The following is a 15,721-nucleotide window of genomic DNA, read 5'->3' as shown; positions in this document are numbered from 1 at the left end:
GGAATGAAGGGAGTATGTCTCAACCCGATCATATTAGCATACACTTGCATTTGGGTCGAATTAAGGTTGTCAAAATCTCGATTGTGTTGTCTGATTTTACTTCTTTTCGATCACAAGTTAGAGAGTCTAATTATAAAATACTGGTCAACAAAATCTACGTCTCTATTATTTTTATGTCTACGATTCAATGATTTCGATTTATATAAAGATCTCTGATTCGATTTAGAATCTATGATATTAATAACCTTGGGTGGAACCAAACTAGCTATGAATCGTTCATTGGTGCGTTTGAACTTTGAAGGCATAGTAGGGTAGATGTTAATAGCATAGGAATGTTGGGTGGATGAAAAATCCATGGCAAGCGATTAGCTAGAGAAGGAGACGACATTCAATAAGCCCAAGAATGTTGTTTATCAGAACCCCATGGAGAAAAAACAGGAGACATCAAAGGTCTGTTACATGGTAGCCGAGTCTCTCTCTCGACCTATACATGTATATATGCCAACTCTAGAGAATTCAAGTGGCCCCTTGCTCGCACACTGATCATTAGGCATCAGCCAATTGACATGCATGCATGGACAGTCGATCAGCTTTGCATCGGCTTCTCCTTGTCCATCTCCATCTCCTTCTCCTCCTCAGCATCCACTACACCACAATACCAAGATTGGCGATGGACGATCTGACGCTAAAAGTGGATACAACGATAGGCGATCTGTCGCTAAAAAGTTATAGCGACAGACTTGTGTAGACGGTGTAAGTGCTACAGACAACACTTTTACCGACAGATAGTTAGTTGCCCTGAATATTTATAGCGACAGATAGTCCATTGCTACTTTTTAGCGACAGATGCTCTCTTACCAAGCATTTACCAACAGATCATCCAATACTCCATGTATTTATAGAGACAGATTGTTCAATAGGACAATATAAATACACCAAAAAATACAATTAGAAAACATTTAGCACATATCAAACCCACATTCAAGCTTAATGTCCAACACATAAAGGTACAGAAACACTTACATCACATGGAGGACAATACATATAACATACAATCTTGTCTTGCACACCATATGTTTGTGTACATCATCCAACAAAGTTAGGCACCAAAAGATTACATGAATGCACATCCCAGCAAGCAATACTAGTATTTTGTGTTTAACATACTAAGGTTTGTGCACACAATCATTTCTAGGAACTCGAAAACCAAAAGCAATGGCTTACCAATACTAGAGCACATCCACCAGGTTATGTGGAGAACCATTTTCCAGAAACTCAAGCCAAAGACTACCCAACACTTCCTGAAAAATATAACAACCATGTAATTAGGCAAGTGGAGAAAATATGTGAAGCTGCTGTGCAGTATGAGTTTGTAATCAGCCAAGTGTAAACATCCATTTTCCAGAAACTTAAGCCAAATTATAGGTTTTTTCTCCTACTTTAGTTAAATAGTCATCTACTACAACCAATGGGGAACAAACAACCAACCCCAAGCATGTCAGGATGGAACAAGATGAAATCATCACTTCTCTAGTAGTACAGTATTGAGTTAAATGTTATGTTGCTGGTTCCTAGCTTTTTTATGTTGCTGGTTCCTAGCTTTCCTATGTGCTGAAATCATCACTTCTATAGTAGTATAGCGGTGAGTTAAATCATCACTTGAGGATGGAACAGAATGTTAGTAATTGCCTTCCAAATATATTTCTATGTGATGAATGTAAATTTAGGGACATACCTGCAGTGCCCTTGAGAGGTCTAGATGCCTTCTTGCATTCCTTCTTCTTGCGTTCCTTTATCTATCATAGATAGGTTTAATTAGGAACATTGGTCATGCATCACAGATCAAAGCAAAATGAAAATTATGTCAAGTCTAGTTTATTACTTTATTGTATGGCCATGCAATGGTCATCTTGAGAGCACTAGCCATAGTCTGCATCTCGCCATAAGTCCAAGGCAGCATAGCATCCCTTTTCATCACAACATTAACAACTACTTCATAGTATTCATTCCCAAGAGGCTGGCCTCCTACCATGGTGTTTGGATTAGTAGAAATGACTGTTCCCCTAGCCACAGCTAAATCAGATCTCAATATAGCAAATAATATCACATCCTTTCCAACCTGAAATAAATGATGCGCTCATAAGAATTTTAAAGCAAGGAACGTATATGAAACCACAAAAGAATGCAGGAAGACAAGAAGATTACAAGGTTATCATGAGCAAAGCGAGGAGGGCCATCATTTGTTGGTGTAGTTGTCTTGTTTATAGGTGAATGGGCTGCATCATGTCTATGGGGGGAGCAAGCTCTCATTAGTTCCAGCCTGAAGTAAAGATACACTCATGAGAGCTACAAAACATGGAACATATTTAAAATCATAGAGAAACATTGCTGTAGCATTGCAACATTACATGTGTATCATTTGCAAAGCGAGGGAGGATAGCATTTGTTGTAGTAGTCATGTTAATACCTGATCGGGCTGCAATAGGCCTAGGGGGCAGCAAGCTCTCTTCCATTGCAACCTGAAATAAATGATGCACTCATGAGAGCTATAAAGCATGGAACATATTTGAAATCACAAAGAGAAACATTGTAGCAGCATGGCAAGATTACATGTGTATCATTTGCAAAGTAAGGGTGGATATCACTTGTTGGTGCAGTAGTCATGTTCATAGCTGATCGGGCTATATCAGGCCTAAGGGGGGGCAAGCTCTCTTCCATTTGAACTTGAAATAAACGATGCACTCATGAGAATTGTAAAGCAGGGAACATTTTTGAAATCACAAACAAATACTTTGCAGGGGCATAGGAAGATTACAAGTGTATCATTTGCAAAGCAAGGGTGAACATTTGTTGCTGTTGTAATGTTCATATCCATCTTCACCTCTGTCGTGGGCTCGGCCATCACCTCGCCGGTGGCGATCTCTTCCTCTGCATGGCTGCTGATGGCTTCTCCTCCTCGACGATGGTCTTCTCCATGGCTTCTTCCTCCTCATTGTGCTCGGGCTCGACGACAACCGCCTCCGGAGTGATCACCTCATCAACCTTCTGCACGGGCTCAGCGGTGGCTGGTGGCTTTTGTTTCGCCACCACTATCGGCTCCTCCTCTTTGTTCTCCTCCACCACCTTCTCAACTACCTGTTCAGCCGCAACCTATACATGCATGGCACATTATTCAGATTTAGTACGCATCAAGGGAAAGCAATAATGTATATAAGTTTATGATCAAATTTGTGCGTTGTCATCACATTACCTCAATGGGGATGTGTTGACGTCGGATGTGATCCGAATCACACACTAGTAAGGCTAGCAAGCCCATTGGGTTGCAATCAACCCTCAACACAGCAGGAACACAGCGAGATCGATGAAACTGATCTAGAGACCGGTTAGGCCGATGTAGAGCCCGTTCTTCACCTGGTAGACTCCTGAACTTCTCTCAGGAAGACCCATCAGGGAGGAGCATGCGAAGGGTGTCCTAGGACCAGCAAGGTCGTCTAGAACGCCATCGAATCTCACCGGGAGACATGATGAACACCAGGGTAGAGAGAAAAGGGGTAAAAGGGTGTAGTAGATGTGTTTTTGTCGATTAGAAGTTGGGATCCTCAATCGGCCATGATCTGCTCGTATATATAGAGGGGGGGTGGTCTTATCCCAGTATGAAGCAAGTCCAAAATGCGTTCTCCAAGTTTCCCACGTCAAAAACATACCAAAAACAGATTTGGAAACTAAACTGGTTCAGAATCCATGGGGAGTCGGCTTAGCCGACTGGGGAGTTGGTGAAGTGTTGGCGGTCACTATTGACCAAATCCGACCACCAAATAAGATACAAAACTAGTAGAAACAAGCAAACTTACACACATATGTTATTATTATTAACCAAGTTCCACATGTATTTGGAAGAATAATGTTTAGCAGGGCATATACACAAATATAGTGGAAAACAGGTCAAAAGGCGCAATCCAGGAAAGCGTAAAAGCAGATCGGCGCAAAGGAATAAGAAGAAGGCCCATCTACCTATCATATCTAGATGCCAAACCACTAAAGAAGCAACCAGGGCCTAGCCACCAGCCCACCTAGCAAAGGCGGTGGCCAGGCGAGCTAGCTAGGGTGCGCCCGCACCGCTAGAGCCACGGCCCAAGCCCAGCTTCTTCAGGCAGTTCAATAATGATGCTAGGAGGCGGTTTGGGGACGATTCCCCGAATATCCCCCCAAACCGACCTGTAGCCTAGTATAAGAAGAGGGGAGAGTCCCCCTCTAACACACCACATTTGGAGCCACTGCCTCACTACCACTTCTTGTATTTTCCTTTTAGTAGCTTCTTGGAGCTAGGCAAGAGCTTGTATTGGAGAGGTTGACTCTTGGAGTGGATCTTGGTATGAATAAAATGAAGCTTTTCTCTGAAGTCTTGTTCTCATATTATCAATATAGTCATGCTTATGAACTAGAGTATAGTTCTTATGTTATGAACTTAGCATATGAACTAGAGTATAGTTCTTATGTTATGAACGAGCTAAGTTGAGGTGGCGGATCGTCGTGGCTTCGGGCTTGCCCATGTCCTAACTTGTCGATCCATAGGGTCAGAGTCCTAGGGGGATATGGGTAGTTTTCTTTGTATATGGGCATGGTGCTTGGGTACTTAGGAACTGGCAGATGCATTTCATACTCCATGGTTGAGGGGTAGGTGGTGGGTGGTGACATCCCTGTCCGTCCTTTGTAATCCCCCACATCTAGGTATGGTGTAGGAGTACGTAAATTGCCTCATGAGTTTGCTGGCAGACCAGTACTCGATGGTCTCCTAACCCATTTCATACTTAGAACTAAGTCTTAACCATGTATGTGTATGTATATATGCTATTCTTTGCATGGCTATATTAGAATATGCCTGCTCCTGTTAGGAAACAATTTTTATTCTTTATTCTTTATTTCTCCCTTTTATCCTTAAGGTAGGCTCATGTGTGTCACACTATTTTGAACGATACCATGTTTACCCCTGCTATGAACATTGGTCTAATATACAAGCATGTTATCTTGATCATATCCATACTAAAGACTTTTACACCATTGCCTTCCTTTGGGAAAATATAAATAATGATACCCTGAATACTTCCAGGTGAAATGCTACAATGGTAATTCTATGTGCTTGTGGATTTGTTCTATAAACATAAAGAACTACCAAGGCGTTTCTGGTGCCGGTGCTAGGGATGGAATTCATTTTCCATTTCTGGTAGCGACATTTAGAAACGCCAACAAGCATTTCTGGCGCCATTGCCAGGGAAGGCATTGGTTAAAGGAATTTAGTAGGACATTTTCATGATGATATTCATGTGTAGTAGCCATTCCTCATGCAGGCTAATCTTGCTTGTTTTCTCCTGTTGTGGGTGAAAACAGGATATTGTATGACTGGTTTCGCTCTGCCGAACAACTACATTGAGAATCCAGAGTCGCTCCTAAGGAAGGCCAGATGCCGACTCATCCTTCCTTCTGACATCCCACCGGTAGACGAACTAGTCATTTTCGCACCATCCGCATCTGATGCTATGGCCCAGAAGACCCTTCGTGAATTCTCCATTCCCGCTATTGCCAACGTGCCCGTTGGGCCCGCTGTCAACATGGGTAACGCAAACTTCGAACTTTGTAACGGGTTGATCATGATGGTGCAGGCAAACCCATTCTATGGTTTTCCTAGCGAGGACGTAAACACACACCTTCAGCACTTCCTAGAGCTGTGTGACACCATCGCCATGAAGGATGTCACACCAGAGACCATCAGGCTTCGTCTGTTTCCCTTCTCCCTTGTGGGGAAGGCAAAGCAATGGTTCTATAATGACCAGGAAGCTATTAACACATGGGCAAAATGCTCCACGGCGTTCCTCGTGAGGTTCTTCCCCATGGGCAAAACCAATGCCCTGAGGGGAAGAATCTCCAATTTCCAGCAAAATCCCATGGAGTCCATCCCTGAGGCGTGGGAGAGGCTGCAAGAATACATACTTACCTGCCCGCACCATGGGATGGAGAATTGGCTCGTGCTCTAAAACTTCTACAATGGGTTAACACCCAGGTCAAAAGCCCTATCACAGAACCGACCAATTTATAAGAGCACAAGTACAAAAACAATCACCGAAACGATTAAATTCTCGCACTTGAGCCCATATAAACCCGGTAGTCAACTAAAACCTCAAAGGATTTTAGACCAACTTGCATACAACCAAGATCACAGTAATTCAACATAACATATCGTATGTTACAACATTTTACAGATGGTTTGCAAATAGGTTACAACACCTCAGAGTCATCGTTATTACAAAACAAGTCTTGCAAAGTATGTGGAAGCAATTAGTTTAACTTACACACCCGAGTTCAAATACAAATATTGGTTTGCTGATCACAACCTGCAAAAGCATTTAGATAAGAGAAATAGAGATCATGCCCATGATCTAGTCTTCGTCACCCGCCGGGTGGAGACAATACTTACAGAATCCTTGATATAGAAGGTCATCTGCAACAAGAGGGAATAAACCCTGAGTATGAGAATGTACTCAGCTAGACTTACCCATCGGAAACCAAAACAAATGACACCAAGGATCATGCATAGCTTAATTTAGTGGATCTGGCTGACACTTTCTTTTTGCGGAAAAGCATAAGTAATAATGATCAACTCTTAACCTGATCTAGCAGTGACTTTTAGCCATTAACCTATCATCTATATTAGCACCTGTACTAAGCAATCATTCGATTAAGGTGCAAACAATAATAACCATAGCAGGTATAATTCGTGGCAACATTATCATCATCATCCATTTAACCATATCATTAAATTAATTGAATCTATGTTGCTGCTGCTCAGTCAAGTTCTCACTATCCGGCAGTGTTTTCCTAAATGCTAAACGGTAAACAGTCAGTCACCTACCGTTTAGCCATTATTCGGGCAAAATGTCCCATAAACGGGCTAAACGGCCAAGTAAATAGGGTAACAGGTGATTAAACGGAAACGGCGCACCACCGTGTAGCATTTACACGGTGTTTAAACGGGCTAAATGACCATTTAGGCAAACAGTGCTATCCGGGAGAGATGGTGATTCGAATCGATTCCTATCCAGCTGGAGGGGTATTCCTAAACACAAACCCTACTTCCCCCATCAGGGTCATAAACGAGTCACCTTTGATACGATTCAGGAGTCGCGAGTCCGAATAGATCGACATTCTCAGAGAACCACTCTACTAAGGTTGTTTGGGACTCTAACCCGCCTTGGACTTATGCCAATGGCTCTCCGCACATCCTTACTACCTCCAGAATGCACGCCACTGCTCGCGTCCCTAGCCTGAGTCGAGCTACTAGGCTTCACAGTCGAAACGACTTATCCGGCCAGCTAAGTATTAGGTTGTGTTCAACATGACATAAGGACGTACAACGTATCGGTCCTTAAACGACACAGATGGAGTCACTATGTCCAAGCTACACAAGACTCCGCCCGGTCTTAATTCATTATTAACATGGTTCTTTTCCACGATAGAAAATATAGCCAACCGTGATCCACCTCATCCTAAAGCTCGCAGGTGACAGGAAATCACCTGACTTCTACCACACTAAGCATGGCTAAGCATTTAACCTGTTCCTGAACTTAAATAGGATTCCAGTGCGATATCTGGACAAGGATGGATATATAATGCAACAATTGGTTTCAACCAATTCCTATACTTAATGCATCATCAACGAATAAAAGATACTCAAGGTATTTGTAAAAACATGGGAGGTTTAATATGCTCTGGGGCTTGCCTTTCAGGAAAGAGGAAGGACGGTGGTCAGGGCACTCGGGCAACTCCTCCTCGGTGGCTGCTTCATCGATTTCCTGCACCTCGGGCTCCTCCTCCTAGTTGGCTCCCTCGAACTCCAGCAGCGTCACTCCCTCCAGCACACCTATTGCATGAATGCGCAAGATAAGTCTCATGGATGCACATGAATGAAGTTAGGGATGCTCGGGGAATGCACATGCTCACTGCAGTCCGCATATTCCAACTTAAGCTCTATTCAAATCACTTTAACTTACCAAGTTTATACAACCTAATGTATAATTGCTCATCTTCAGTTAAGGACCTAGCACCTGCACCTAAGCATGTTCTCAAGTTAGGCTAGCCCCTAAACAATCAACAAGAACATTGGAACAAAGCATACACACAAGCATTTGTATTTTAGCAAAATAGAGACTATATAGCGGTACGGTAAAATGGCCATAACTGGAGATTTAGAATCCAAATGCCATGCAACAAGACAATTTTGAAAGCTTATGAAATTGTCTACAATTCATTTTCAGACCTCAAGGCATGATTCTAACCTTTACCAGGTCAAATTCTTTAATCAACAGAAATCTGTCTTCACAAGACAGAGATCAGGCAAAACTGTGATCCGACTTTAAATGACTATAACTCCTAAACTACTAGGTCAAATGCCACCAAATTTTGATAGGAGCTATATACATAAGTTATATACAACTTTTGTATTCACCACATTTCCAAAAGTCCCCAGAACTGTCCTGAAAGACACGATACAGAAAAATAGTTATTAACGTATGTTGCAAACACATAAATGGACGAAACCAACTTCACTCACTTATCACACATATCACAAGAACACCAGAAAAGTAAGGTGTTCGTCACCAAATTATTTCTTTTAATACCTTTCTTAATTTATTTAATTATTTAAGAGGAACAATAAATATATATGCCAACTGCACCATTTAATCTACAATAATTACAGTAGGTATTACATGCTCTAAGTAGGCTACTATAAAAATTTCACAGCATTTGAGCAAGTATAACAGCCTACACAAAAATGATAAGACATAATGGCTTAAAATGACATAATTAGGAAACCTTAGTGAAAAGTGTCAAGCAACAGATTTTATATTTTTCCTAGCATCCTTAAGGTACTAGGATACTCCCCACAAAATTTCATGGTCATTGGATTCCTAGATAATTTACAAAAATTCACACAAGGATCATTCAAAGATAAAAGGAAAATCTATAACTCAAAAACCATACATGCAATGACTCTCACATTTTTACCAGAGCTTCTACTAAGCAAGAATAGCTTACCCACAAAATTTCATAATTTTTGGACCACAAAAACTCAAGATATAATTTAAACAATTTTGCATGCATTTAAAAACACATTTCAAGTTCCTATTTAATTCATCCAAAATTTCCACTTCAAGTGTTCATGTCATATTTTTCCTAAATACTAGACTTCCCTATAATACTAAAAAAATTGGAATCACCCAATTTGGATCTACCAATTTGGAGATACAAATTTCACAAAACAGCATTCAAAACTGGAATTATTTGAACTGGCTTCTACTAAGCAGTCACTGACACGTGGGACCCGTGGGTCAGACGACCCCACCGGTCAGTGAAAGGAAACAGGGGACGACGCTTGCGACGGCGAGGACTCCGGCAAGATGGTCGGCACCTACATGATCTACGTGACGAGCCACGTCGAGTGATGCTACCAGAGGGACCTAGAGTTAACCGGAGATAGCTCGTCGACGGCCAAGGCGGCACGGCGGAGCTCCGGTGGCGGTGTGCTAGCAATGGCGAGCCCCCATGCCTCATCCGAGCTTGGTACGAGCTTCACTAGGTCACCACGGAGCTAACAAAGAAGAAAAAGGAGGATGAGAGGGATCCTAGCTATCCTGACCATGGCGGCCTCGAACTCCGGCGAGGTCGCGCTCATGGCGGTGGCGACGGAAGTGGCAAATGTGCCCTCACCTCAACTCAATAGGCTCAGTTAAGAGGTGGAGGAGGTAGAGGAGGACACGGCGGAGCTGTGGGTTAGCTAGAGGCGTCGATTTAGCGACGGCGAGTGAGCTAGGCGACGGCGGCTTGCTCGGCAGCAATGGCGGAGCGGTGCTGCGCTGCTGCTTCGGTGCTGCGGCGAGCGAGTGGAGGCGAAAGAGAGTGAATGCGAGCGCTGGGAACCACGGGCGGATGCTGGGGCCTATGTTGGCATGTGGCAGCCTGACATGGTTAGCGCGGTCAGATGGTCAGTGACGCACGGCGTACACACGGCCGTCGAGTTCTAAAACTTGTCGAACACTATAGCTTCGTTTCAGTGAAACCGATCGAGCTTGACAGCGTGATTTGGTTAGCTTCCAAATCCCAAACGGTGGCTAGTGAGCAAAATCGGCTTGAAGCAAAAATGTAGAGCTATGATAGGGCTACAACAATGTTTCAGAAATCATCAGCTAATTCCCAAAGAATCATGAGTTACATCAAGCCAAAGTCAACTCCTTCAAACTGAAATTGCAATCCATACTTAGAAAATTTTCTAAGTGTTGAATCAGCCCTCAACACTGAATTGTGGGCCCTTTTTGAGCATGTTGTGCACATTTTCATGACTTGGCTTGTAAACAAAGTTTGTTCCTTGTAAAATTTTCTACAACTTTGCTTTAGGTTGCTCAAACATGCAAATAGTCTAAGATATACTTTTTAAACAGTCAAACTCAGGAGCTCTAGGGGTCCATAATGGTCAACCATGACTTGGAAACCTAATTAGGCAAAATGATCAACATGAACATTGTTCCTAATGACATTCTAAGTATAACTAAGGTTCTTAGGAGAATAATTAGCCACACCACACATTGGTCACACCAAAATCAAGCATCACATGCATTGAAACAAGGAAAACAAGTGAAATGTTACCTTTGTTTCAAAGTCATGTTTCACATGTTTCATGATTTTGTTGCATAGTACTAACTAACCATGTTTCACTAAAGTGAGTTGCACATGTTGCACTTGAGTGTTGCACACTATTCATTTCATAAAATCAACACACATGAAATATAACAATGTGTTGCAATGTTTCGAAAACATGTTTCATGCAATATAAGCTCATGAATGGATGAATGATGCTCATGTTCATGAAATGCAAGTGCAAATGTGGAAGCCAAACACCTAGGGTGTTACAAGCCCATGCCAATGCTGCTACTAGTGGCGCTTTCCTCTCGCTCACAGTCGATGGAGCTATGGTTCTCATCGAAAAGATGGACTCAAATCAAGGGTGGAGCGACGAGAGGCTCCAAAATAAACAACAAAAAGGCATGCATACCGTGAAGGAGACAGATATGCTTGCTGCAAAATTGGATCTACTTATGAAAAGACTTGATGCACGTGCCAACAAAAAAGAAATACAAGGCACTATCAAGGCCATGGACTCGCATATGACATGCGAGGTCTGTGGAGAAGTTGGACACTCGAGGAACAACTACCCCGAGACCTGTGAAGACGCTGCATACATCAACAATGGGTTCTGTCCACAAGGTAATAATAATCGATCATGCTTTCAAGGTAATAATTCGAACTTCAATTCAAATTACAATTCAAACCAACCATCTTTAAAAGACTTAGTGTTAGGGCAAGCTAAAATCAATGAAAATATAAATTCAAAAATTGAAGGTTTAACCTCCTTAGTTAAGAATCAATTGAGCTTTAATAAAATAATAGAAACACAACTTGCTCAAATAGCTGCTGCTATTCCTATCAATCATTTGGCAAAATTCTGGGGCAACCCAAAAATTCCCTTGAAACTGTTCATGTAGCTACAGATTAAAGGGAGGAGAGTCTTGCCCAACGGACTATAAACGTTGAGCCCTTGCCAAAGGTAAATCGTTAGTTATCTCATGTGTTGATTTTCAAATGCATTTTAAATTTTCAAACTGCATGTTTAATTTCTTGCACGGGCATCAAAATTTTCAAAATTCAAAATACCTACTTTCTAGTTATTTAAAATCCTTTCTAAAAAACCTTTGGTTCTTTGGTTCACTTTTCAAATGCCTTCACCTCTGTTGGACGAATCTTGGTTATCCCTCTATGCTTCCTTTTTTCTATACAAGTATGTTTTTGTTTGGGTATGATGATTGTGCCATTGTACTTCCATAGGTTCTTTAAATTAAGCATGGTGCTTAGGTTATTTAGCCTACTGTCAGGGACCAATAGCAGGATACCCGAAGAGGAGGAGCTAATGATCATCAGCATTAATTTATCCAAGCGATCAAGCGCTCGACTGTAGCTCCAACCGACCATTGGGGGCAGGCTCTGCCTCGCCCGACCTCTAGGATAGGGGCTCCGCCTCACCCAACCGCCGCATCATAGGCTCTGCCCGCCGGACCTTTGGGTTGGAGACTCCGCTTCGCCCAACCATTGGGGCAAGGGCTTCGCCTCACCCAACCGCTGATGCGGGGTTCTACCTCGCCCGACTGCTGATGTGGGGGCTCCTCTTTGCCAGACCTCTGGGACAGGGGCTCTACCTCGCCCAACAGCCGGGGCATGGGCTTCGCCCCGCCTGACCTCTGGGTCGGGGGCTCCGCCTCACCTAACTGTCGAGGCAGGGGATCCGCCTACCCGACCGCTAATGCGGGGGCTCTGCCTTGCCTGACCTCTGGGACAGGGGCTCCACCTCGCCCGACCGCTGGGTCAGGGGCTCCGCCTCGCCTGACCTCTCAGGCATGGCTCCCAACGTGAGCCCACACCGCCAGCAACCACTATGAGCCAAAAAGTACGACCCAAGGTCAAACTTCTAGCACCGTGCAGGGAGCATGCGCATCTCATCATGACCCATGCCCACGATATGTCACACCAGAGAACTCACACCACCAACAGCGACGGACGCATGGTCACTATGCTGCCTACTCCCTGCATGGTGGCTAACCAGAACATAGCTCCACCACGTCACCCATCGGGACAGGATGGGATGCCACGACTGGCTGATGACGCTAGGGCGTGGCATCCGCGGCAATCAGACACCCAGCGTGGAGCCATCCTTGTCACTCTCTGCAATACCGGCAGGGCCCACGTGAAGGAAAAGAAAGGCCTGGTGGTCTGAGAGGCTGTCTTCCCCTTAACATTTACCCCTCTACCTCTCCCTCTGTAACCTACTCATCCCCTTGGACTATAAAAGGGGAGGCATGATGCCCTATGGAGGGCACAGCGAGATACGACTGAACACAGCTCGATACGCCCAAGCAGCATACGCACGCACCAGAGACTTGGGATCCTTTCCCTCTCTGGCCCATTTGTAACCCCTACCACAAACCTTCAGTGCTAGTAACACGAGTAGTAGCGACAAACTGGATGTGGGGACTTTCTGCCCAAACCAGTGTAAACCTTATGTCCTCTAAGCACACCATCCAAGCCAGACGCGCAAATACAAATTTACTAGTTGGTGACTCGAAACACCGACAGTTGGTGCGCCAGGTAGGGGCCTTTTGTGCGTCTCAACGCCACCTTCAGGCTTTAGATGGCCAACCATGGCATCGGCTGGTTCCCGGGCGCACACGTGCATTTCGGGAGCCTGAACTTCATCATCATGGTGGAGGGAGAGCTAGCATAGGCTCCCACCATCACTCGGCTTCTCCACCCCACTAGCCTCAACGTGATCAATGTGGCATTCGAGGAGCTATGGCTGCACGCACCGAAGGCTCACGCCCCTAGGAGCGACCAGCTCCTCAACTTCGACTATGGGAGGCTTGAGCGCTGGCTCACTGCCTTCCTAGGACCCCGACTATCTCGAGAGGACCTACGCTGTCTTGCCTTCTCCTACACCAGCGTCGTGACGTAGCATGTTGGAGGTGAGCCGCTCACCCCAGGTCAACTTGCTGGAGGACGATGGTGGCGTACCGTTTTGTCCTTCGTGATGCCGCGTGGGCTACGGGGCACCTCATGGCCCACAGCGCTTCCACCCATCCCCTATGAACGATGTGTTCGTAGGAGCAGCGGAGTATATCATGGAATCGCTCCATGAACTTATCACGGGGGACTCAGAATCTTTTTCCGACTCTGACTCTAGTAGGGGAAGCCACCAATCCACATGAGAGTGCTTCATGGCGGTGACTCCCGAAGGGCACACCAAGAGCATCCACGCGGTGGCTGATCTGCTGTGCGGCGACGACGACAACAATGAAGGCACGGGGGCTTTGCTGCACATATAGGAGGAGCAATTGCGTGCGCGGTGCCAGGAGCTCAAGGTGGCATGGCTCTAGGTCGAGCAAGAGCATATGGAGCTTGAGAAGGACATCGCGTGAAAAGGAGACAGCAAACGCGTGCGCTAGGGCCCGCGAGGTGAACCAGAAGATTGTTGAGGACGACGAGGGCCTCCCATGATTTTCCCACTTGAGCCAAGACATAGCGGCCATGGCAGCCTTACTCTAGGGGCTTCCTAAGCCCGTGATGCCAGAGGGCCATTTGGCTCACCAAGAGATCCGCATGTTTCTTGAGCACACCGTGGTATAGCAAGCGGAGAGCTTATTCTCCTGATGACGCGAGCTCGATGTTGGTCACCACACCCCCTTGGGGCAACACAACAATGACATCTCTGTCCACCAGGCACCGTGCAACAATGTACAGAGGGTTGCGGCGAGCGCCTCAGCCGCAATCGTGATGCCCGCGACACTCTAAACGCCCGCAGGTGTGCCCACGACGCGAAAGGGACATGGCGAACCATGGCTACCATCCCCACCATGGTGGGTGCTACGACAACACTGAGGACCGGAGCCCGAGCCTCAACTTACCGAGGCCTCAGGCTTTTGGTCGCCACATCCTCAACGTGCCCTTCCCGCCACGATACCGGCCGCTGACCAACATCCCAAAGTACTCCGGGGAAACAAACCCCGGGCTATGGCTTGAGGATTATCGGCTTGCTTGCTAGGCCAGTGGCACAGATAATGACAACTTCATTATCCACAATCTCCCCCTATTCCTCGCCGACTCGGCACGATCAAGGCTAGAGTACCTTCTGCCCAAATGGATCCATAGTTGGGTAGACCTGAAGGAGATTTTTATGGGCAACTTCTAGGGCACCTACACATGCCCTAGAAACCCATGGGACCTCAAGAACTATCGATAGAAGTCTATAGAAACTCTACGCAAGTACATCCGGTGCTTCTCCCGGTAGTGCAACGAGCTGCCCGACATCACCGATGCTGACATCATTGGGGCCTTCTTGTCTAGGACCACCTGCGAGTCCCTGGTCCACAAGTTGGGCCGCAAGGGTTTAAGGACCACCAATGAGCTTCTCGACATCGCCCCCAGCCATGCCTTGGGCGAAGAGGTAGTCGGAGCTATTTTTGACCGCTCCAAGGGCAAGGCAAAGCGGGACAACGACACCGGTGAGGGCGCCTCCAACCGTCCCCATAAGAAGAAGAACAAATAGTGTCATGAGAGCTCACTCATGGCCGCTGCCGATCATAAGGGGGGTCAGAAGCCCGCCGAGGGCACCCCCGACCACTTCAAGAAGCTGCTTGAAGGACCGTGCCCAAACGACACCTTCCCCATCAAGCACTTGTACAAGGACTATGCCCTCATGAAGCGGTTCTTGTCTAGTGGCGCCAGCAAAGGAGAGCCAAAAAAGGACCCCAAGCCGATGGTGGACGATGCCGGTGGGAAGGATGACGGTTTCCCAACCCCCGACGGATGCGTCATGATCTTTGGGGGGTCGGCGGCCTACGACTCCAAATGCTGGCAAAAGTTGGCGCGCCGTGAGGTTTACATGACCGAGCCCACCATGCCCGCCTTCCTTCGATAGTCAGAGTCTGCCATCACTTTTGACCGGATCAACCACCCCGACAACATCCCCCAGCCGGGGATGTACCCGCTCGTCGTCGACCCGATCATCGGCAAGAAGCGGCTCACCAAGGTACTGATGGATGGCGGCAGTGGCCTCAACATCCTGTACGTC

At 45.8% G+C, this 15,721-nt stretch overlaps 1 non-coding gene and 3 pseudogenes across 1 annotated transcript; 1 reads left to right on the top strand and 3 right to left on the bottom strand.

The window, feature by feature from the left end:
- Window positions 1-1,655: 1,655 nt before the first annotated feature.
- Window positions 1,656-2,718, bottom strand: LOC136523211 (uncharacterized; annotated as a pseudogene).
- Window positions 2,719-2,742: 24 nt separating this feature from the next.
- LOC136523210 (fruit protein pKIWI501-like) overlaps window positions 2,743-15,721 on the bottom strand; it is a 289,633-nt pseudogene continuing 276,654 nt past the window's right edge.
- Window positions 5,535-15,196, top strand: LOC136521080 (uncharacterized; annotated as a pseudogene).
- Window positions 5,901-6,007, bottom strand: LOC136524960 (small nucleolar RNA R71). The gene has a single exon (XR_010776304.1). It is a non-coding gene; the product is annotated as a small nucleolar RNA R71 (small nucleolar RNA).

Source organism: Miscanthus floridulus, chromosome 18, assembly GCF_019320115.1.
Source record: "Miscanthus floridulus cultivar M001 chromosome 18, ASM1932011v1, whole genome shotgun sequence".
Taxonomy (NCBI): domain Eukaryota; kingdom Viridiplantae; phylum Streptophyta; class Magnoliopsida; order Poales; family Poaceae; genus Miscanthus; species Miscanthus floridulus.
The sequence above is the reverse complement of the archived record's forward strand: the minus strand, read 5'-3'. Positions and strand labels throughout refer to the sequence as shown.